This window comes from Vanellus vanellus (genome assembly GCF_965231255.1).
Source record: "Vanellus vanellus genome assembly, chromosome: 3".
In the NCBI taxonomy this organism is placed as follows: domain Eukaryota; kingdom Metazoa; phylum Chordata; class Aves; order Charadriiformes; family Charadriidae; genus Vanellus; species Vanellus vanellus.
Genome location: NC_138907.1, coordinates 116,423,368 through 116,445,659, shown reverse-complemented (window position 1 = coordinate 116,445,659; position 22,292 = coordinate 116,423,368).

Here is a 22,292-nt window from a genome sequence, read left to right as displayed (position 1 = left end):
CCCTCCCCTCCTCAACAGCACGGGGAGAGAAAATATAACAAAAGACTTGTGGGTCGAGATAAGGACAGGGAGATCACTCACCAATTATTGTCACTGGCAAACAGACTCGACTTGGGGTAACATAATTTAATTTATTGCCAATCAAATCAGAGTAGGATAATGAGAAATAAAACCAAATCTTGCAACATCTTCCCCTCACCCCTCCCTTCTTTCCGATTTTCTCTCCCTCCTCCCCCTGAGTGGCACAGGGGGACGGGGAATGGGGGTTGTGGTCGGTTCATCACTCATTGTCTCTGTGGCTCTTTCCTTCTCAGCGGGAGGACTCCTCACACTCTTCCTCTGCTCCAGCATAGGGTCCCTCCCGTGGGAGAGAGTCCTCCACAAACTTCTCCAATGTGGGTCCTTCTCATGGGCTGCAGTTCTTCACGAACTTCTCCACCCTTCCACAGGGTGCACTCCTTCAGGAACAGACTGCTCCAGCCTGGGTCCCCCACAGGGTCATAAGTTCTGCCAGAAAACCTGCTCCAGCGTGGGCCTCCCATGGGGTCACAGTCTCCTTCAGGCATATCCACCTGCTTTGGCATGGGGTCCTCCATGGGCTGCAGGTGGATATCTGCTCCAGCATCATCCTCCATGGGCTGCAGGGGGACAGCCTGCCTCACCATGGTCTTCAGCATGGGCTGCAGGGGAATCTCTGCTCCAGCGCCTCTAGCATCTCCTCCCCCTCCTTCTTCACTGACCTGGGTGTCTGCAGAGCTGTTGCTCTCACATATTTTCACACCTCTCTCTGGCTGCAGTTGTGCAGGATTTTTTTGCCCTTCTTAACAATGTTATTCCAGAAGCACTACCACCGCCGCTGATGAGCTCGGTCTTGGTCAGCGACAGGTCCGTCTTGGAGCCGGCTGGCATTGGCTCTATTGGACACAGGGGACGTTTCTAGCAACTTCTCACAGAAGCTACCATTGTAGCTCCCACATTACCAAAACCTTGCCATGCAAACTCAATACACTGTTTAACTCAATTTTAGTTACCATTTGCAGTCCTCAAATCACTAATTAACCCATAAAAATCAATAAAGATTCAAATAAAAAATAAACATCTGCTATTGCATATTAAAGTCCAAACAGATTTACTTTTAAAGTCAGTGGAAAGAAACAGACCTTTCTGATGGTGATTCCTTTAATCTAGCAGATGTCTGAAGTTAGGTGAGAGGCAACTCATACCTGGAGCCATACCACATAACTTGAGACACCATAGTACTAATGACCACATGCGAGGAAGTCCTCTTTAAAAGGTGATTCCTGACCCTGAGAAAATAATCTTTGCTCTCTCAGCGGACTGAAGATGTCCACATTATAGAGCCTTAGTTTGGATAGATAATTATCCTCCCTACAACCCCCTGCAAAACATCATGCATAAATAACCCTGTTTGTTCCTATGTGCTTCCCTTTGATACCTTGTTAATGCAGAAGGTCCTTAGGTAGACACGAGTGCTTTCCAACAGCATAACAGCCCAAAGGGACGTACTGATGCACCACTTGGGGAAATAAGGACAGCATACAACTGCTACAAATGCATGATTGAGAAAGAGAAAGGCTCACCAGGGCTCCATCTAGGTAATATCCCTAATCAGGAAATCATTGAAAGACGTGGTTTGAGTCAGAGGCCTGAATACATGCTCAAGTTCATCAAATTAAGTCCAGCGTGTCTAAGACTATTTTTTTCTAGATTAGGTGCACTTTACGGAAAGACTGAAAGCGGTGTGGAAATTATTTACAGAACAGAATGAGTTCAGGATACCTTTATCTCCAGCATGATCAGAGTGAGAGGATTACACTGAAAGATGCTTCTATCAATCAACCATGTAAGAAATCCTCCTCCACCAACTCCTTTCTTCCATGTTTTCCTTTTCAATCCTATATATAGCACATATTATTAAAGAAAGAAAAGAAAAATTAAGAGTTCTAAAATCTTTGTCTTTGTGCTTTCTGTTTCTTTCCTGCTTCTCCCTTTGCCTGCATTACATAAAGTCTGTTAGCATGGTTCATGTTTCTCCTATTTTTTTGTTTGAATCGTGTGTAGTTTCCCCCAAGCCAGACAATTTAAAAGGTGGCAGGGATTAAATCACTCCCATTTGATTTATGTGAAAAAAATAAAAACTGCACTTCCATAAGTGCAATTAAGTGCCTTTCTGTAAGTCCATGTGGCCAGCAGGTCGAGGGAGGTGATTCTGCCCCTCTACTCTGCTCTGGTGGGACCCCACCTGGAGTACTGCATCCAGCTCTGGAGCCCTCAGCACAGGAAGGACATGGTCCTGTTGGAGTGGGTCCAGTGGAGAGCCACAAAAATGCTCAGAGGGCTGATGCACCTCACCTATGAGGACAGGCTGAGAAAGTTGGGGTTGTTCAGCCTGGAGAAGAGAAGGCTCTGGGGAGACCTTATAGCATCCTTTCAATACTTAAAGGGGGCTTTTACAAAAGATGGGGATAAACTTTTTAGTAGGGCTCGTTGTGATAGGACAAGAAGTAATGGCTTTAAACCAAAAGAGGGTAGATTTAGACTAGATAGAAGGAAGAAATTTTTTATTATTAGGATGGTGAAACACTGGAACAGGTTGCTCAGAGAGGTGGTAGATGCACCGTGCCTGGAAACATTCAAGGTCAGGTTGGATGGGGGTCTGAGGAACCTGATCTAGTGGAAGATTTCCCTGCTTATTGCAGGGGGGGTGGACTAGATGACCGTTAAATGTCCCTTCTAACCCAAACTATTCTATCATTCTGTAATTCTATGATTCTATAACTGTACCTTTTTTTCTCTTGCAGCCCTATGAAACCCTTAAGACTCACATCACTCAAGTTAATAATTTTTAGTAAACAAGTGGCTGGATATCATGGAATCATGGAATTTTCAGAGTTGGAAGGGACCTCTAGAGATCATCTAGTCCAACTCCCCTGCTAAAGCAGGATTGCCTAGAGCACATTACTCAGGACTTCATCCAGGCGGGTCTTGAAAATCTCCAGAGAAGGGGACTTCACAACCTCCCTGGGCAGCCTGTGCCAGTGCTCTGTCACCCTCACTGTAAAGAAGTTTTTCCGTGTATTTGAACGGAACTTCCTATGTTCCAACTTGTGCCCATTGCCCCGCGCCCTGTCACTGGGAAACGCTGAAAAGAGCCTGGCTCCATCCTCCTTCAACCCACTCTTTAGATACTTGTACGCCATTATAAGGTGTCCCCTCAGCTTTCTCTTCTCCAGGCGTCCCAGCCTTTCCTCATAAGGGAGATGCTCTAAACCCTCAGTCATCTTAGTTGCCCTATGCTGGACTCTCTCCAGCAGTTCCCTGTCTCTCATGAACTGGAGAGCCCAGAACTGGACACAGTATTCCAGTTGTGGCCTCACCAGTGCAGAGTAGAGGGGGAGGATGACCTCCCTCGACCTACTGGCCACACTCTTCCATATGCAGCCCAGGATTCCATTGGCCTTTCTGGTGACAAGGGCACATTGTTGGGTCATGGATAATCTACTGTCTACCAGGACCCCCAGATCCTTCTCCTCAGAACTACTTCCCAGCAGGTCCACCCCTGATCTATAATGGTGCCTAGCATATTGTTGTACTAATTCCTTCTTGATAATTCTGTAGCATCTACTATAATGATGTAGAAGAAAAATAAATCTTGTGTATTCTTAAAATCATGTAATTCTTTAGTAAAAATTAAGACTCTCTCTCCTATGGATTTTAGGATGGAGTATATTGCTAACATGAACTCTCATGTAAGAGACACTAAGCATTATACTTAGTGACAGTTTTATCGTATTATCCAGGATTTAGTTATGGAAATGTCCACATTATTTATAGAAAATAAACCTGATTTACCAAAGCAGAGTTGATGGACGTTGCATGTTTTCACACAGTTAATCTGCAATGAACAAATACTTTTTTCTGTGTGTTTTGGGGGCAAAAATAAAATAGGGGGAAGGAGGGAAATAAAAGCTATTGTGTGTCTGAACAGAGCTTCATACAAGAGACTTCAGGGTGAGAGGAGCCAGTCCATGAGAGTGCCTGCCAAGAGGAGACCCCCAATTAGTCCTAGCAGATTTACAAATTACTGCCTTCATCCAGACCCTGCAGAATTCATCTCCTCCTGATCCTATGAATGGTTCCTACACTGCTGCAGTCAAAATAAGCTGAGCTAGCAAAGATCTGTTTATTTTTTAAGCCTTTTCTGACTGAAGCACTTAAAGAAATGCTGATACAAACAGTTCAGCTCTCGGGTCAGCAGAGGTAGCAACAGGAGGCAAAAAGGGCAGTGAGGAGGAGGAGAGGGCAACAGCAATTAGCAGGGGAAGGCTGGAGTTTGCAAATTCTGATGGCAGCATATTTGCAACCCTATGAGTTTACTCTTTAGAGGAGTAGCTACCTCTAACCTCTGCCCCATTGTGTCACTATAAATATAATTGGTAGTCTTGCACTATGCAGTTTTCTGCAGCTAACCAAAGCTGTATAAATGAAAATTAATCAGTTACTATCTACTTTGTACTCAAGAGGCATGTAAAGCTAAAGGTTGTTTCTTTCATTAAATTGAAGTCCAAAACTATATCCTGTGTTGCTAGATTTGTAAGACTACTTCCTTCCCTCAAATATAAATGTGGCAACCAAAACCACCTTTAATTATCTCACCCACTGACCTCTAATTGCTATCTTCATGAAGTTATGATCAAGAAAACATTTAATTTAATTTAATTTAATTTAATGGAGAGGTGCACACTTGCTTCAGAAATCTGAACATATCATAGGTTGTCAGATGATAAATTTGATAACACAGCTGCTGTGTTCTGCTCAAATGAGTGAAGAAAACTGCCATGAACATTTTCACTATCTGATTTCTGCTGGTATCAGATGGGTCTGTGGGAACAAATGTCATTTCATTTGCATGAAGACTATATTTGAGCTAACCATTTAGTGACAATTGCACATGTTCTTTCTTCTTATTTCTATCATTAGTCAGACTGCATTTTATTCCATCAGCAGATTTAAATTTTCACTAATCTGAGTTTGCTAATGCTCCATGATATTCCTAACACTTTTGACCAACAGTGCTTTTCAGATTTTTCTGCTTTATGCTTGGAAGATGTCTGAAGAGATGCATTTTATCTTAAAAAATGCATATAGATTCACAAAGAAATAAATGCATACCTGGCCACAGCTGGCAGGATGGCATCTTAAGTTGCTAAAAGGTATTTTCTAAAATCGTGTCTTATTTTTTAAGGAGGGATTGACTCTGGGCTACCATCTCGACCTATTGCATCAATGTCTGTCAATCTTTTAAACCCAGACCTTTTCACAGCTGTCCTTAGGAACTTCTTTATTTGAATGCATCAGCACCAGGTGACGAGAGACACAGGATTTCAATATTTCTCATTCTTTGGAACAGGCTGTTCTGACTTCCATGTGCAGATCTGCTGGGACAGGGTGATGCAATCGTGCTCGGGAGCTCAGTCTATGTTAAAAAAGAGCAACGCGTTAAGAGCAGATTGAACACACGTCAACAAGACTGTACTGGTGCTGCGCTTGGCACAGCAGCTGTGCAAACAGTAGTAGGCACAAAATTGGGGCAGGGGGGCAGAGAGGGAAGATAATGAGGTATTTTTTTGATATTGCAACCCCCAAGTGAAGCTGCTGTAGCCCTTCCCTCTGTTAAAGGCCGTGTCTATGCTGTGCGCAGTAGCGATCATGCTGAAAGTCACAGCCATTGGCGTACGCCATGGGTGAGTGGCTCACCAGGGCCAGGAGCCATGAGGGGCTCCCCAGGGCAGCAGGGCCTAGCAGCCAGGGCCTATCCCACCACGAGCCAGGAGCAGGACACTGGTGGCAGCCCCGGCCCCAGGCATTGAGCACCTCCCTGGGGACCGGCTGAGGCTGGGCTGGGACATGGGCCCACAGGTGGGCCTGGCTCCATGGGGCCTATGGCCAGGCAGGGCAGGCCTGTGGGGAGCTGGAGACCAGCCCTGCTGCAGCATCGCTGGGGAAGGGACTGATGGCCCTGGGGAGCTGACACGGTGTCTTGGTGACACAGTGTCCTGTTTGTTGGTGACATGGACAGTGGAATTTAGTGCACTCTCAGTAAGTTTGCTGACCACACCAAGCTGTGTGGAGCAGTATACACGCTAGAGGGAAGGGATGCCATCCAGAGGGACCTGGACAGGCTGCAGAGGTGGACCTATGCAAACCTCATGAAGTTCAACAAGGCCAAGTGCAAGGTCCTACATCTGGGTCGGGGCAATCCCATGCACAAATACAGGCTGGGCAGAAAATGGATTGAGAGCAGCCCTGAGGAGAAGGACCTGGGGGTGCTTATTGACGAGAAGCTCAACATAAGCCAGCAATGTCCACTTGCAGCCCAGAAGGCCAACTGCATCCTGGGCTGCATCAGAAGAAGTGTGACTGGCAGGTCAAGGGAGGTGATTCTGCCCCTCTACTCCACTCTGTTGAGACCCCACCTGGAGTACTGCATACAGCTCTGGAGACCTCAAAATAAGAAGGACATGGTCCTGTTGGAGCAGGTCCAGAGGAGGGCCACAAAGATGATGTGAGAGCTGGAGCACCTCTCCTATGAAGACAGGTTGAGGGAGTTGGGGCTGTGCAGAAGAATTCTGGGGAGACATTGTAATGCCCTTCCAGTACCTAAAGGAGGCTTACAGGAAAGATAGGGAGGGACTTTTTGTCAGGGAATGTAGTGATAGGATGAGGGGTAAGAGTTTTAAACTGGAAGAGGGTAGATTTCAACTAGATATTAGGAATAATTTTTTTACTATCAGTGTGGTGAGGCACTGGAACAGGTTGCCCAGAGAAGTTGTGGAAGTTCCGTCCCTGGAGGTGTTTAAGGCCAGGCTGGTCTTTGAGTAACCTGGTTTTGTGGGAGGTGTCCCTGCCTATGGCAGAGTAGTTGGAACTACATGATTTTCAAGGTCACTTCCAACCTAAACCATTCTATGTTTCTATGATTCTATGATAATGGCTGTGGGCACGGTGGTGAGAGCCCTGGGGAGCTGACATGGTATCCTGGGCCGTGGCAGGGTTGGGGGTCCCAGGGTGGCTGACAAGCAAACTGTCTCATACAGGAGTTACTATTTCAGTGACAATTCCTGAATGAGTGGGTGCTGGTGATCTGTATTTTTTCCAATTTGATTTAAAATTTCTGGTGATGATTCTTCAACTTGAGACAGGTTTTTCCAATTGTGCAAACGAAAAACTCAGTGCGGGAATCTCTGTAAATGTCTATAAATGTAGGCAATAAAAATCTGATTTAATTGTTGTTAGTGTCTTCTTTTAGCTGTACTCCTTTATATATATTACTCATATATAAAAATGCAACTCAAACACAGCAGTGGATATGGCTGAATTATGTTTTTTGGAAGTAAATTATATTATTACATAGACATTATTAGTATTTTCAGTAATGAGGCAGTATTTTTTTTTTCACTTGGCTTTAGATTTTACTAATTAAATTTTGTTTTAACACTTGAACTTTTTGTTAGCATAGGCTATATACATTTACACCAAATGTATAAGCTGTATCACCATGCAAGAGCTACACTTTTTAAAATAGTTATATAAAATACGATTAAGAAAACACATTGCTTTAATTAGAGAAAACTACAACTAAATGCCTAGGGAGTACAGATTGTATTGAAATCACATCAAAATTGCTTCTTACCATTATGAAATTATTTTGGGGTGATTTAGGGTAAGTTGTACTTTGCTCAGACATTGTAGAACAAGTTCTGATCAATTTACTTTCTTTGAGTTTCCTTGACTGGAGCTTTAACTTTCTTTGATATTCAAAATGTATTTCTCTTTCTAGCATTATTTTCTGCATTTGTTGCATCCTGAAGAGAATTGCTGACGTCCTAAAGAAAAAGGCTTTCTGGGCAGATTATTACACTAAATGTATAGCTTGTATATAGCACAGGCTATGATTTTTCTTGAGTTTTGTGTAAATTTCCCAGTTTTTGAGAACTCAGCCTAAACAGTCTGTGAACCCTTTGACATCAATTGGCTGTCTGACCATGCATTTAACTAAAATAATTTAGTACTACCAAAAGTAGTACCCAATGTGAGTTTTGAACTTCCATTGCAGGAGACATACCCCAAATAATTCTATTATTGGACATTTTAATAATTAATTTAGAGCTTTAACTTTCAATTTTTGTTCAATTCTTTGCCCAGTGTGGAGGGAGGGATGTTCCTCCTGTGATACAAGATCATCACAAGTTCCAGTGTATGTCATGACTGAAGGGCCAGGTGCAACTCCACCTTTTTTTAGATAATTTGATTACATTCACTGAGGGCTCTATCTTTGTCAGTACAATTATTCTGTATCAATGTAATGCATGGGTCAGACAGACTTTCTCGGAAATTTTGAATATAGAAAAAGTTGGTAATAATGTGTATTGTCTTTTATAGACCTTTAAACTTAATCTACCTCCTCCAAGGAATCACAGCTAACTGCTCCCAGTCCCTTAGCTCTGGATGTTTATTTTCATATTAAGCTCAATTTCTATTACTAGTACTGTAGGACTGTTTAGGAATTTCAATAGAGAAACTGGAGATTTTGGCAGTTCCATAGGAAACGGTTGAGGTTTTCCTTTCCTGAAAGGCCCCAAATGCGATCTTTTTAAGTAATATTATGTAAATTGTTATTCATATCCATTAGATAGATAAATATTCTGATATCAGGAATTTTGGTACTTGGCAAAGAAGGTAGCTTTACTATAAATCAAAGGACTGAAAAAACCCTGTATTCTTTATTTTGGATCCCTAGATTTTTGTCTAAGATAACTACTTTTCCTAGCATCTCCTCCTAACAAATGAATAAGTGATCCTGGAGTTTCATCCCAACATTTAGCTGAGACAATGCTACTTCTGGCTGAAGATAGTCAGAATGTAGAAAGTTAAAATTTTGACAGATCATAAAATAATTCTTTCTTATTTTAATCTTTCTTCTTTCTACTTTTCTTTCTAAGCCTCTCCAAATTAAAGTACATTGTTAATAATTACCACTGCTACCCTTGTAGTCAGCATAGCTGTCCCCAAAATGAGGACAGAATACTCACTGGTGTCCTGAAGAAACTTAATGGGCTGCATAACTCCCTACTTTTTTTCCAGATAGTAAAATGAAACCATCTCTCTGCTATTGCTGTTCCCTCTTGAACAGTTTCTGTAACAGGCACAGGTGCTATAATATCACAAGTGGGCGCGAGCAGGGAATTACTGAAGAGGTGGCACATTCTGAAGCTGTTGCAGAATTGAGGCTTTCAGACTTTTAAGTGAAAGTTATGTTCGGAAGTACAATTATGTAGCACCATGAAAATAATCAGCAATTATGAAGAAATTTGCAGGAATGTGTAACAACGTTGTGCACAGTGTAATGTTCTGTTTATTTGTTGTCTTTCAGCATTAAAGATTAAAATATTTTGTGTAGAAGCTATTAATGTCTAAGCAATGTTAGCATCAGAACAGCATTATTTGCACTTATGGGAAAATCTCAGGGGTAAAAAATTTGCTATGGTTCCTTTTGGACTAAGGGACTTATCCAAGCAGTCATCTAGTGACAGCTCTGGAGCACTGGCTAAACAGTATGACTCTGCAAAGGCTTTGACCTTGATGGGGGAGACGTTTGGATGAAAAATAATAATAAAAAATCTAAATTGTTAGTAATTGGAGAAGAGCTAGTTTTGCGAAATTCTAATGAATTAAGCCTTTTAAGATAGCATCACTGACTGCAAATTTCTAATAAGTATAACCATAATAAAGCCTCTTTAGATGGCATCATTCCTAACAGTGTTAGCCAAAGTGTCTCATGTGGATAGCATGGATGTCAGGAATATTTGTGGAGAAAAGATTGTTCACATAGCCTGTTATAAAGTCTGTTAGGATCAGAAAATATATTTGAGGTAATGGTTTATTTGTCAAAACTGAACTGGATCTTGAAGCTTACTGAATAAGAACTCACGTATGATTTAAAACCCATAACTGAAAATCACTAGCTCTGAGTTCTGTTAGCCAATCCTATAATATCTTCTCCATACCTTATTTTCCTAATGTCAGGTGTTGGGGTACTAAAACTGTTGCATCCTATGCATCCTATAGCACTACAAAATTTGAACACGTGAATCAGTGATAATTGAATTTCTTAAGAACCTTAAATGGAAACTACTAAGGTCATTATAAGGACAGTGGTCAAGATTAAGCATGCATTTTATAAGTGGGAATTTATGTACATCCTAAGGGGAGAATAGGAATTTAGGACCTAGGTTCACAAAAGGATTTTGTTTTGGATTTATATTCTGACATGAATAGCTAGATTGAAGACAACATCAGTGTTTAGAAATTTGGAATATAACTCAATAAAGTTAAGAACAAGGAGGGTATTTTCACTGTATTTGCTGTTGTGCACCTGTGCTGTGAAAGAATTTTTCCTAAGTTAAACATAAGATTTGAGCTGGAAACATTCCCTTTATTTCTATTTCTCCAAAATGAAAGAATATGTCCTTCTTGACTTTAGGGGTATAAAATAGAAAAGATGAAGAAAAATTGACTTTCTATAAACTTAATGGGACATAGTGACTTGGTTGTGTTTTTTGATTGATGTAATCAAAGGTAGGTGGCAGTTTCATAGAATCATAGAGTCATAGGCTGTTTTAGGTTGGAAGGGACCTTATAAAGGAGCTATAAGGTCTCCCCAGAACTCTTCAGGCTGCACAACCCCAACTCTCTCAGCCTGTCTTCACAGGAGAGGTGCTCCAGCCCTCTGATCATCTTTGTCACCCTCCTCTGGACCTGTTCCAGCAGGTTGGGGTTGAGTGTTTACGGGTAAGAATCAGGGGGAAGGCCAACAAGGCAGACATCATAGTAGGAGTCTGTTATAGACTGCCCAACCAGGATGAGGAGGCAGATGAAATATTCTACAAACGGCTGAGAGAAGTCTCAAGATTGCGAGCTCTTGTCCTTGTGGGGGACTTCAACTTGCTGGATATCTGCTGGGAATACAATACAGCAGGGAGGGAACAGTCTAGAAGGTTCCTGGAGTGTACTGGGGATAACTTCCTGATGCAGCTGGTGAGGGAGCTGACTAGGGAAGGTGCCCTGCTGGACCTGCTGTTTGTAAACAGGAAAGGTCATGTGAGGGATGTGACGGTTGGAGGCTGTCTTGGGAACAGTGATCATGAAATGATAGAGTTTTCAATTCTGGGAGAAGCAAGGAGAGCAGAACTGCTACCTTGGACTTCTGGAGGGCAGACCTTGGGCTTTGCAGGAGCCTGGTTGACAAAGTCCCGTGGGAGGCAGTCCTGAAGGCCAAAGGAGTCCAGGAAGCCTGGATGTTTTTCAAGAAGGAAGTCTTAAAGGCACAGGAGCAGGCTGTCTCCGTGTGCTGAAAGACAAGCCGTTGGGGAAAAAGATGAGCCTGGCTGAACAGGGAGCTAGGGTTGTAACTTCGGGAGAAAAAGTGGATTTATGGCCTTTGGAAGGAAGGGCAGGCCACTCGTGAGGACTACAAAGAGGTAGTGAGGCTATGTAGGGAAAAAGTTAGGAGGGCCAAAGCCCAGCTAGAACTAAACCGGGCTTCTGTTGTCAAGGACAACAAAAAAAGTTTCTATAAATATATTAGCAATAAAAAGAGGACCAAGGATAATCTCTGTCCCCTAACAGACGGGGCTGGTAACATAGAGACCAAGGATGAGGAAAAGGCTGAGGTACTTAATGCCGTCTTTGCCTCAGTCTTCAGCAGTAGGACCAGTTGTTCCCTGAGTACCCAGACCTCTGAGCTAGAAGACAGGGATGGGGAGCAGAATGAAGCCCCTGTAATCCAAAGGAAAATGGAGAGGGACCTGCTTCAGCACCTGGAGGTACACAAATATATGGGGCTGGACGGGATCCACCCGAGGGTACTGAGGGAGCTGGTGGAAGTGCTCACCAGGCCACTTTGCATCATTTATGAGCAGTCCTGGCTAACCGGGGAGGTCCCAGCTGACTGGGGGTTGGCAAATGTGACACCTATCCACAAGAAGGGCTGGAAGGAAGATACAGGGAACTATAGGCCTGTCAGTCTGCCCTCAGTACCTGGGAAGGTCACGGAACAGATCATCCTCAGTGTCATTACACGGCACATGCAGGAGAACAGGGTGGTCAGGCCCAGTCAGCATGGGTTTGTGACTGAGGGAACTGGGGTTGTTTAGCCTGGAGAAGAGGAGGCTGAGGGGAGACCTTATCACTCTCTACAACTACCTGAAAGGAGGTTGTCGAGAGGTGGGGACTGACCTCTTCTCCCTGGTGACAAGTGATAGGACAAGAGGAAATGGGTTCAAGTTATGCCAGGTGAGGTTTAGATTAGATATCAGGAAAAAATTTTTAACTGAAAGGGTTATTAAACATTGGAATAGGCTGCCCAGGGAGGTGGTGGATTCACCATCCCTGGAGGTGTTTAAGAAAAGGGTAGATGTGGTACTTAGGGACATGGTTTAGAAGTGGTTTTGTCAGGGTAGGTTAATGGTTGAACTTGATGGTCTTAAAGGTCCCTTCCAACCTCAGCAGTTTTATGATTCTATAGATATTATGTCCCTGTCCTTCTTATGTTGAGGCCCCCAGAGATGGACACAGTGCTCTAGGTGGATCTCGTCAGAGCAGAGTGGAGGAGCAGAATCACCTCCCTTGACCTGCTGGCCATGTTTCTTTTGATGCAGCCCAGGATACAGTTGGCTTTCTGGGCTGCGAGCGCACATTGCTGGCTCATGTTGAGATTCTCGTCAATCAGCACCCCCAGGTCCTTCTCCTCAGGGCTGCTCTCAATCCATTCTCCACCCAGCCTGTATTTGTGCATAGGATTGCCCCGACACAGTGCAGGACCTTGCACTTGTCCTTTGTGAACTATATGAGGTTTGCACAGGCCCCCCTCTCAAGCCTGTCCCAGTCCCTCTGGATGGCATCCCTTCCCTACAGCATGTTGACTGCACCACACAGCTTGGCGGCATTGGCAAACTTGCTGATGGTGCACTAAATCCCTCTGTTCATGTCACCAACAAAGATGTTAAACAGCGCTGGTCCCATTACTAACCCCTGAGGAATGCCACTCATCACTGGTCGTCACTTGGATATCAAGCCACTGACCACAGCTCTTTGAGTGCGGCCATACAGCCAATTCCTTACCCACTGAGTGGTCCATCCATCAAATACATCTCACAAATTTAGAGACAAGGATGTCGTGTGGGACAGTGTCAAATGCTTTTGACACAAGGCCAGGTAGATTACGTCAATTGCCTGTCCCTTATCCACCAACTTTGTAATGCCGTTGTAGATGGCCACGAAATGTGTCAGACACTATTTGCCTTTAGTGAAGCCATGTTGGCTGTTACCAATCAATGTAGTGGTTTAATACCACTACAATTTCAACTAGATCTGAGAATTTAACTGAGCTAGATGCTGAGATCTGAATGAGCATTTATTTGGTGCAGCAAATCTTTATTCAAAGTACAGTCCTGTCAAATTTAAAATAGGAATGTATTTTGACGAAATATGTTTATTTCTACATTTGACAAGAAAACAAAAGTAAATTTTCATCTCTTGTTTAGCTTTGAAACCCATGTCTGGTTTTTTGAGATGAAAAATGACATCTTGATTTATTTTTTATATAAAATATAGTATTTATATATCTCAGTGATGCAAACTTTAGTTCGAAATGGTAAAGTCAAAATATGCTGTCTAAATTAAACAATAGAAATCAGTGGGAGCAGAGTTCCTTTTCTAAAAGAAATCTTAAGAGTCTTCCTCAACTCTGTGACCCATCTCATTGTCTGCTGGATTTTGCCAAGTGCAAGAACCAGTGCCCACCCCATAGGTAGTACAGAAATATGTGGGCAGACCTTCTAACTCTGTGTGAAGTACTTGATGGCTGGAAGATTAGCTACAAATTGCTTCTCTGTTTATTCTAGAGCTCTGAAGACTGCCAAGATCATGTTTAGTTTGTCTAGGAGATAAAATGTGAGTTTTCCCATATCAAAGCAAGTTTTAATTGTTCTCTTTGATTTCCAAGTCAAAAAAGAAAATATATATATTAGGTATTTTTCATTAAAAACACATTAGCAGCTACTTAAGCTTGGTTTTGACCTCTCTGAAGACAAAAATCATATGTCTTAGAAATTATTTGTGTGCATGTCTTCTGAATGTGTTGAGTCCTGATGGGACTGATAAATTGCATACACACAAACAACCTTCAAACAAATTTAGTAAGGAACTATCTATGTGGGGTTTACTGCATAGATTACTTGCTGCCAGTATTTGAGTTTTTAGATAAAAGAGTTTCCAGTGCGAGTTAAAACTAATTGGTTTTTGTTTGTTTGTTTGTTTTTTCATTGTAAATCCTTAGGAAGCTTACAAAGGTTGCTTTAGTCAATTTGCTGAAACAGGCTTCCATTAAAGATACACTGAGCAGTGCGTTAATCAATACATGAATCCACCTATTTCAGATAATTGGTGCTAATCACCATTTCTCAGCATAAAAGGACTTGAGCAAGGATTTTGGTCAACAGCATAATGTGCGAAGGCACAAGGCCTTACAGGCACAACACAAGCTCATCCTCGTTCGTGGAACCTACCTATTCACTGGGCTGAACTTGTGCTGGATGTACCAAAACACATAGACTAATTCAAATTACACACCCAGAATTCTGGATCTTGGCCACCTTGAAAAAAATCTGTTGCCCAGAAGTAGGCACCCATCTACATTTCTAGAGCAAGAAAATAGGGCAGGGAGCACCTCTATCCCTTTGTCTAACTGGCACAGCGCAGCTTGCATTCAGGCAGCTGTGCTTACTCCCTCCTTATCAAAACAGGATGACTGCTTCCAATCTGCCTTTTTTGGATACTCCTTGGTCCCTCCTCACTCCTGAGCTGTGAAAAAGCATTGTCTGGAAGCTACATGAGTTTAGACAGGCCACAGTTGGGTTATGGACTCTGCTAGCAACTCAGCAGTATGTTTGGTGTTACACAGATGTGGCCACAGGCTCCCTGTTCACAAAGGCTGAAGTGCCTCAAAAATGCTGTCCAAGATATTCCAACCATTAAAAAACCCTGGGAACTGGTGAGAAACTTGTCCTGGTTTGAGGTAAAACAGAACCAATTTTGTTCAGTAACTTCGCTTCTTAGCTGGGCCTCTTCTAACTACTGACATTAACTGCATATTGTGCAGACAGTGTTCACTCTCTCAGAGCGATCAGACCAATGTTTATAGCTGATGCCCAGGCATGGTGTGCAGAGAGGCTCCTGCTTACACTTATTGTCATAACAGCCAAGGCCAACCAACTTTGTTATTTGCCACGTTGGAGGGTCGGAAGCGGAAAAGCATAGTGGGGTCCCACCTGCGGGGAGGAGCGGACAGGACAGGTGACCCTAAACTGACCAACGGGGGATTCCATCCCACCTGCCTCATGCTCAGTATAAAAGCTGAGGGGTCAAAGGGTCAGGGGCTCTTCCTTCAATGGCTGACGTCTGAGGAGGACTCTGTTCGTCTGCCTGTGATCCCAATCCTGACTCCAGATCTGGAATCCAGTTCCCGTCTGTCACTGAGTCCAGCCTGGGACTGCCCCAGTGCCAGCCGGTGACGTGATTGTCATCTCGGGAGCTTGATATGGTTTTGTATATATTTTTCATTATTTCTTTTTATTTTATTATTAATATTTCATTAAAGTAGTTTAGTTTCTTCTAAACTCGTAAGTCTCTTTTTCCTCCTCTGCCTCTCTCTTTGTAGAGGGGTAGAGGGGAGCATTTGTCGGTCCTGTCTGGGGTCCCTCGGGTCCCCAGTGGTGGATTTGGCCTAAATGGCGACAAAACTGAAAACTGTTCTCTCCTCATAATAAGGAGGCATAAGGACTAGAAAGTCCTTGCTGTTTTAAGAAGTGTTGGCTATCTTATTTGAAGGTACACTAATTACTTCAAAAAACATTTGCTTAAAAAGAAAAAATGGGGAGTGCGATACCTTCATTAGCATTAAGAAAACTGAAATACACCGCTCTGCTTATTTTAAAAGGTAGGCTTCCCTACCTAAGTCATTCTGGAATGAAAAACCAGAGAGGGTTATCCTGTCTCCCTCCCTCTAAAAATGGTCGGTTGTACAGCAAAAAGAATTACTCATATGTGTGACACAGGAAAAAAAAAAAAAAAACAAAAAAGTGTTGCTGCACAGTGGGACACTCGGATTGCAAGAGGACAACTGTGAGCTAACCAACTGTTCCTGAATACAGCCTTACCCCCTACCCATACTGCAGACCTTCTGAAGCCAGAATGGGAGACTCCAAGCACACCTTCCACCTTGTTGCAGACCTTGTTCGTACGGTTTGGGCTATAATCCTGTCTAAATGGTTCTGCCAGTGTCCTTACCTGACCCAAATGCTAGGCTTTAGGTTAGGATTGTTGCCTGTGACAGAAGTATTGTTGGTTTGAATGCCTTCAAGGCTGAAGAGGGAATTTGACCTGTCTCTTTATCTTCAGAATAAGTGATTTAAATTATAGTTTATTATACAAAAGTTGGGAGCAGTATATGTTGCTTTAAAATTAGATCTCTGCAGTGCATTTTGCAGCCAGCTTAATCACATGAGAATTTGCTAACATTTTCTACAATGTCTTTCTAGAAGAGGTCTCAGTGGACTTGGGTAAATAAATGCCTAGTTACTAGACACGTCTGGTCCAGGAAGCTGGATTATTGAAAGCAGGTCTTTGAAAACGAATATGCCGGAATTTAAAATGCAAATAATTTTTTCACGTTTGAGGTTTAAATTCTTTGAGTCTGGTTTTATACCTCTGTGATTGCTTCTATGAGAAACAGATGGCATTAGTCTAACAATAATATACAGGACATGGTCTCCCTTGTTAAGTCATTTCAAAAAATTCCAGTTACAGAATCCAAAAACTGACAAATGTTGCCTGAAAATATTCCTTGATGCTGCTGCACAGGACAGGAAGCATTCTTCAACCAGATGCCTGATCTTAAGGCATTTTTTAGTTAAGGACATAAAAAATTACGTTCTTGAATCAGATCAGTAATTCATGCTGTCTGCCAGTGAGCAGCGTTAGATGCAAAACATTGCATCTGACAAATCAGTGCAAAACCATGGAGATTTTGGCTATACAGTAATAAGTCTAAAATAGTACTCTTACTGGTGTTTAAATTCCTTGAGATGTGAAGTTCCATATTCCTTTTATGCATAGTCTTACACATGCTTAATTTTTAATTGTCCACTTTATAAAATATAAGCCAAAAGTCTCTGAGCAAAATAGCATCCTCCCCAGAATCAGCTTTCCATCTGCAAGATGCAGTAGTCATCTCTCCACTGCAAAGTGATTGCCTGAAATTCTGTGGCCATTGAAAAGCTGCCGATCAGAATAGATGGCCACTGTGGTGTTTTCTGCCTTAAAATCTATGGCACACAATACCGTAAGAGTGCATTGTATAATCCTAAACTACCTGAAATCCATGTGGACTTAGCTAAATGAATGCACAGGCTTTACACTGTGTGTTGCCTTCCGTTTTGCAAAGTTCAGCTGGCAAAATGTAACAGGATGAATTTAAGACTTTATTAGGCTTATCTGAATGGAAAGAACATTACATTTTTGAAGTAGAATGTGGAGCTTTAGCCACCTGTCTCCAATTATACTCAGTGTGACTGCAAGATTAAAATGCCATCTAGCTCACTGTGAAAATATGTGCCATAGCATCTCCTTTTAGCTCAGGAACACTAATGTTAATAACAACCCAACGGAGAATTGATTTTATTTTGATACTTTCAGTGATTAAATATTTTATATAGCGCTCTGGCAACATTGTTAAAAACTCTCAAACACAAAATTGAAGACATGTACTGGCACTGAGAAAAACTGCATGTGAAACAGTATGTGCTAATTTAATAACCAGCACAAGTGGTAGCCAAAAGAACTACATTCACCTGACAAATTCATATGAAACAGAATGTGAAATCAAAGAAGCTGTGAAATAACTATGCTGACAAGTATTGAAATTAAGTTAAATTAGCAGAACTGCACTTTTTTTTTCTTATTGTTATTTTGAGTGCATGGTACATTTTAAACATCTTTTGATATTTAAAATATCTAAGCAAAACCAGCCAGTATTTTGGTAAATATTGTAAATAAACTTTTGTAAATGGTATGATGTCAGACATATTTTCTAGACTTCCTCCATTCTTATTCTTACTTATAAGGCTCCAGAGTTGTAACATACTTAACAAATCAAGTTCAAGTCATAACCAAAGCTACACACAGTCTTTCCAGTTGAGAGTTAACTATTATTTCTGCAAACTCGTACCTTGAAAGTATAAAGATTAGCAAAATTGGACCATCTTGACAGAAACGTTAGCTAAGGAAAACTGCTGAAGGCATCATTATGATATGTAGAGTGTTTAAATATCATATATCATATAATTCCCATTTTAGGTTCCAGGTGTTTCATTCCGATGTACAAACAAGTCCTTTTTCATTAAATATAGTTGACTAAGTTTTCCTGTGTTGTTTTGCAAGTGCTCCTGTTTAAATCCCTTTCTAGAAAAAAGGCCTAAATAGACTCTGAAAGGGGAATAATTTGACTGTAGAGAAGTAGCCATTGGATGAGACTCAGGAATTTTTACATTGCATTTTTCATGATCCTAAATAAGGCAGAGTTAAGACTGTCTTTACTACCTTATACAGTAATAGACTTTAGAGATGTTAATTCTGGGGAATGTTAACAAGACAGCAATTAGACTTTTTCATAGCTGGGATCTTTGAATTATCTTTACATCGACACACTTTTTTTTTTTTTTCCAGATAATAATAATTAACAATCAATATAAGGAAGAAATCTACCAGTCTGCATTTGGTATACAGAACACCAGCGGTATTAATTGTATAGAAGCATGTACATTAGAAAAAAAGTCATTGTATTTTGTTACTTGTCATTTCTGTTCCTTAATGTTTAAGCATTTTATGGGTTATTGCCTTTGGAAAGGTAACATCTCCCATTTTCAAATGGGTAAAATGAGACAGGCAAAACTGAATCCCTGAGTGTTTTTAAAGTACAAATTTAACTTCAGATCTTGAGATACCCTGCTACAGTTCTGGAAACAGAAAAGAGGACCATAAATTACATGATATTTTGTTGTTGGGAATTTAAATATGAAACTTCCCTGGGTGGTGCAGAAAGATTGTGACAGAGATAGAAACAGACTTCATGTCTCTTCTATACCTTTACATCGTGCTTCATCTTTCAGCGCTGTACTCTGATTAAAAGAACAAATTTCACTAAGAAAGGAGAGGAATAGTCTATTTGCATTACCATCATTTTGCAGAACAACACAACCCTGATGCCATCTCCCGTTAAAAAGAAAGGCTGTCATCTATGCCAGCACATTATTCAAACAAATGGATCCAAAAGTTCATGTGTATAAAATATAATTAAATGTAGCAGAATTTAAGCCTTTGAAAACACCAAAACATAGAGGACCCTATGCAGACATCTAGCATGGCTGTGTTTCCACCCTGCTGAAGTAAGGAGCTTTGCCAGATCTTCTAATTGCTAATGGGACTTTGGAATTGCTCTTTGTGCATGCCTCAGCATTTCCTCTTAATCCGACTTTGTGCTTGTTGGACTTCTTGTATTGCTAATACACTGCCATCTCCTCTGCTCGCTCAGCCAGCTTTACTCTTATCACTCATCACCTGACTTTTGGGCAGAATCATCAGTACTGGAGAGTTTCTGAGATTGCTGTTGAGACACAGCAATGGGACTTTTTCTTCTTGTGCAACTGCTGAACATTTCTTGGTCTTTCTTTACTGAAGTTTTATATTGACTCGAGGGGATACTGACACACTCCAGTTAAGCTACATTTTTTTCAGAAAACATTCCATTCCTGTGATGGATTGTGGATTTTCATTATTGCTGTCTTTTCAATACCAAGTGCTCAAGCAACAGAGGAAAAACTGTTACTGTGATATCTCTCGTGTTCTTTAGCATTGCACCGATATTTGGTTTGTGAAAAAAAGATTGTCCTGGTGTCTATACAGCTCTTGTACTTGAAAACTCAGATAATAATCCTGAGTCTGGCCTAATGTAATATGGCCATGCCCAAGTCACTTCACTTCTGCTCTTCCTCTTATAAAACTTGGAGACAAACATGTTTCTCCATTAATTCTTTTGATATACAGAAGTACGGTAGAGTATCTTGGTGCCACAGATGTGGAACAATGTTTACATCACTACTGTATTACTGGAATTAAAACAAAAAAATGTTATTGATACCAACTATTCCTAGACAATAAACAGATATGCTATTCATCATCCTTCAGTTCACACCATTTTCAGCTTCATCTCAATCTCAAATGCTATTTCTCATTGTACTTTTGAACAAAAAATGGGAACAAAAATTTCAGATCACGTCTGCTTTAACATTTATGACTTATGACAATATAAGACTTTGTTTAGTATAAAGCACTTAGAAAAGCAGCCTTTAATTAAAACTCAAAGCCAAATTTAGATGATAGCCCATATTGCTGGCATCTCTGCAGTAGTCAAACCTACCTTTGCAATCAGGTGTAGGGACTCAGTTGGGGTGGATAGGGTTTGCCCTGTGCTTTAGATTGCAGTAATGGGCATGCTGACATACAACATGTTTAGGCTTCCAGATATTTGGGCAGTAGCTGGCTCATGTACTTCCAAAAATGGTTTCCTTTGCAGTCGCACCATGCCACCAAAGCCAGCCAGACAAGCTGTACAGGTTCCTTCACAGAACCACCTTCTCTCTTCTGCAACAGAAGAGGATGGGCTCTGTCGGCAGCTCAGCTCAAACAACTTGCAAGGGCAATGACTGTATGTATAAACTCCTGTCTGGCAGCACTGACCCGTTAAAGAAGAGTACACAGTAACTTTTTTGTTTGAGGTTCTTTTCCCCGAATATTAAAGTGTACAATATAGTGCATGTGTCTGGCTTGCCAAGAAATAGCAACAAAAAGCATTAAACAGTTAATGGTTTACCTTTTTTTTTTTTTTTTCTGGACTTCTGCTTTAAATTTCAACCAAATTTACTTGGAAAAATCTTGGAAAAAGCATGGACTTTTATCTATCATTTAAGACTTCCCAGTTTTTAAAGGAGGGAAACAACTGATCTAAAAATGGTGTGTCAGGCTTTCACGGTTATCTTCAGACTTCAGCAGTCACCGCCAGACCACCTCTGGTCATGTAGTCTCAGCTGCAGACATGGCAGAAGTGTGTGCAGTCCAGAGACTTCAAGAGAGTTTCAGTAGAGCTGGTTCTGGGAAATGGAAACAAAGCAGTTGTATCAGCACGGTGTTACACCCAAGGAAAATTTGTAAAAACTACTTCCCGTACCATGGCACTGTGTGGATGTCAAAGCATGGTTGGTTTGATCTTGCAACACTCCATGCTGCAATACAGACATATTTCATTCTAACTGAGCAGTAGTATAAAAAGAGCAATTTGACTATTTTTACCTTAGATTAGGCCACATTTTTTATCTTCTTCAATATATACAGTTTCACAGCTCTCTTATTTTAATAAAAATAGTTTCCTGTTTCTAGCGTCTATGAGCTGTAATTCAGAGTATTTTCACACAAGGAAAACAGCTAAAAATATAGTAACCTCTTCAGTAACAGAGATGGCACTCTCAGGTTGTTTTTTGTAATACCATAACCTTAATGGATTTCGGTCTCATTTAAACAAAAATATAAAATCGGGTAGCACATATCTTAACGTCTGGAGAATGTATCAGCCATCCAAAGGGTATTTATAAAATACATAGGCAATGAATGTCAAAATCTCTGCCAATTTAGGATTTTCTGAATTTCTGGGCTTTTAGCCATTTGCTGCTTGCTGCTTTCCTTGCTTCCCGCTGTGAAGTTGTATGTGCCTCACAGTCAGGAAGGACTGGAAGATGCACTTACAAGTAGCATGCCTGCTGGCTTTGAACCTGTAGTTAAAATAACTTTTTTTTCTTCTTCCTCGGTAAGTGAAATACTAGTAAAGATACAGTTGTCTTATCAAATCTAAACGTAAGAAAGAAAAATGTCAAAGCCTACTGTTCTAAGTTTTGGTGAGAATAAAACCCCCTCTAATAAAGAGTAAACCTCGCTGCGGCAGAGGTCAGCATTAATAACTGTCAAGTAAATTCACATATAAAAGGAAACTGTCAGGTCAGAGTTGGCCACTGTGTGTGTGGAGCACCGCTAGATGTGCTGACAAT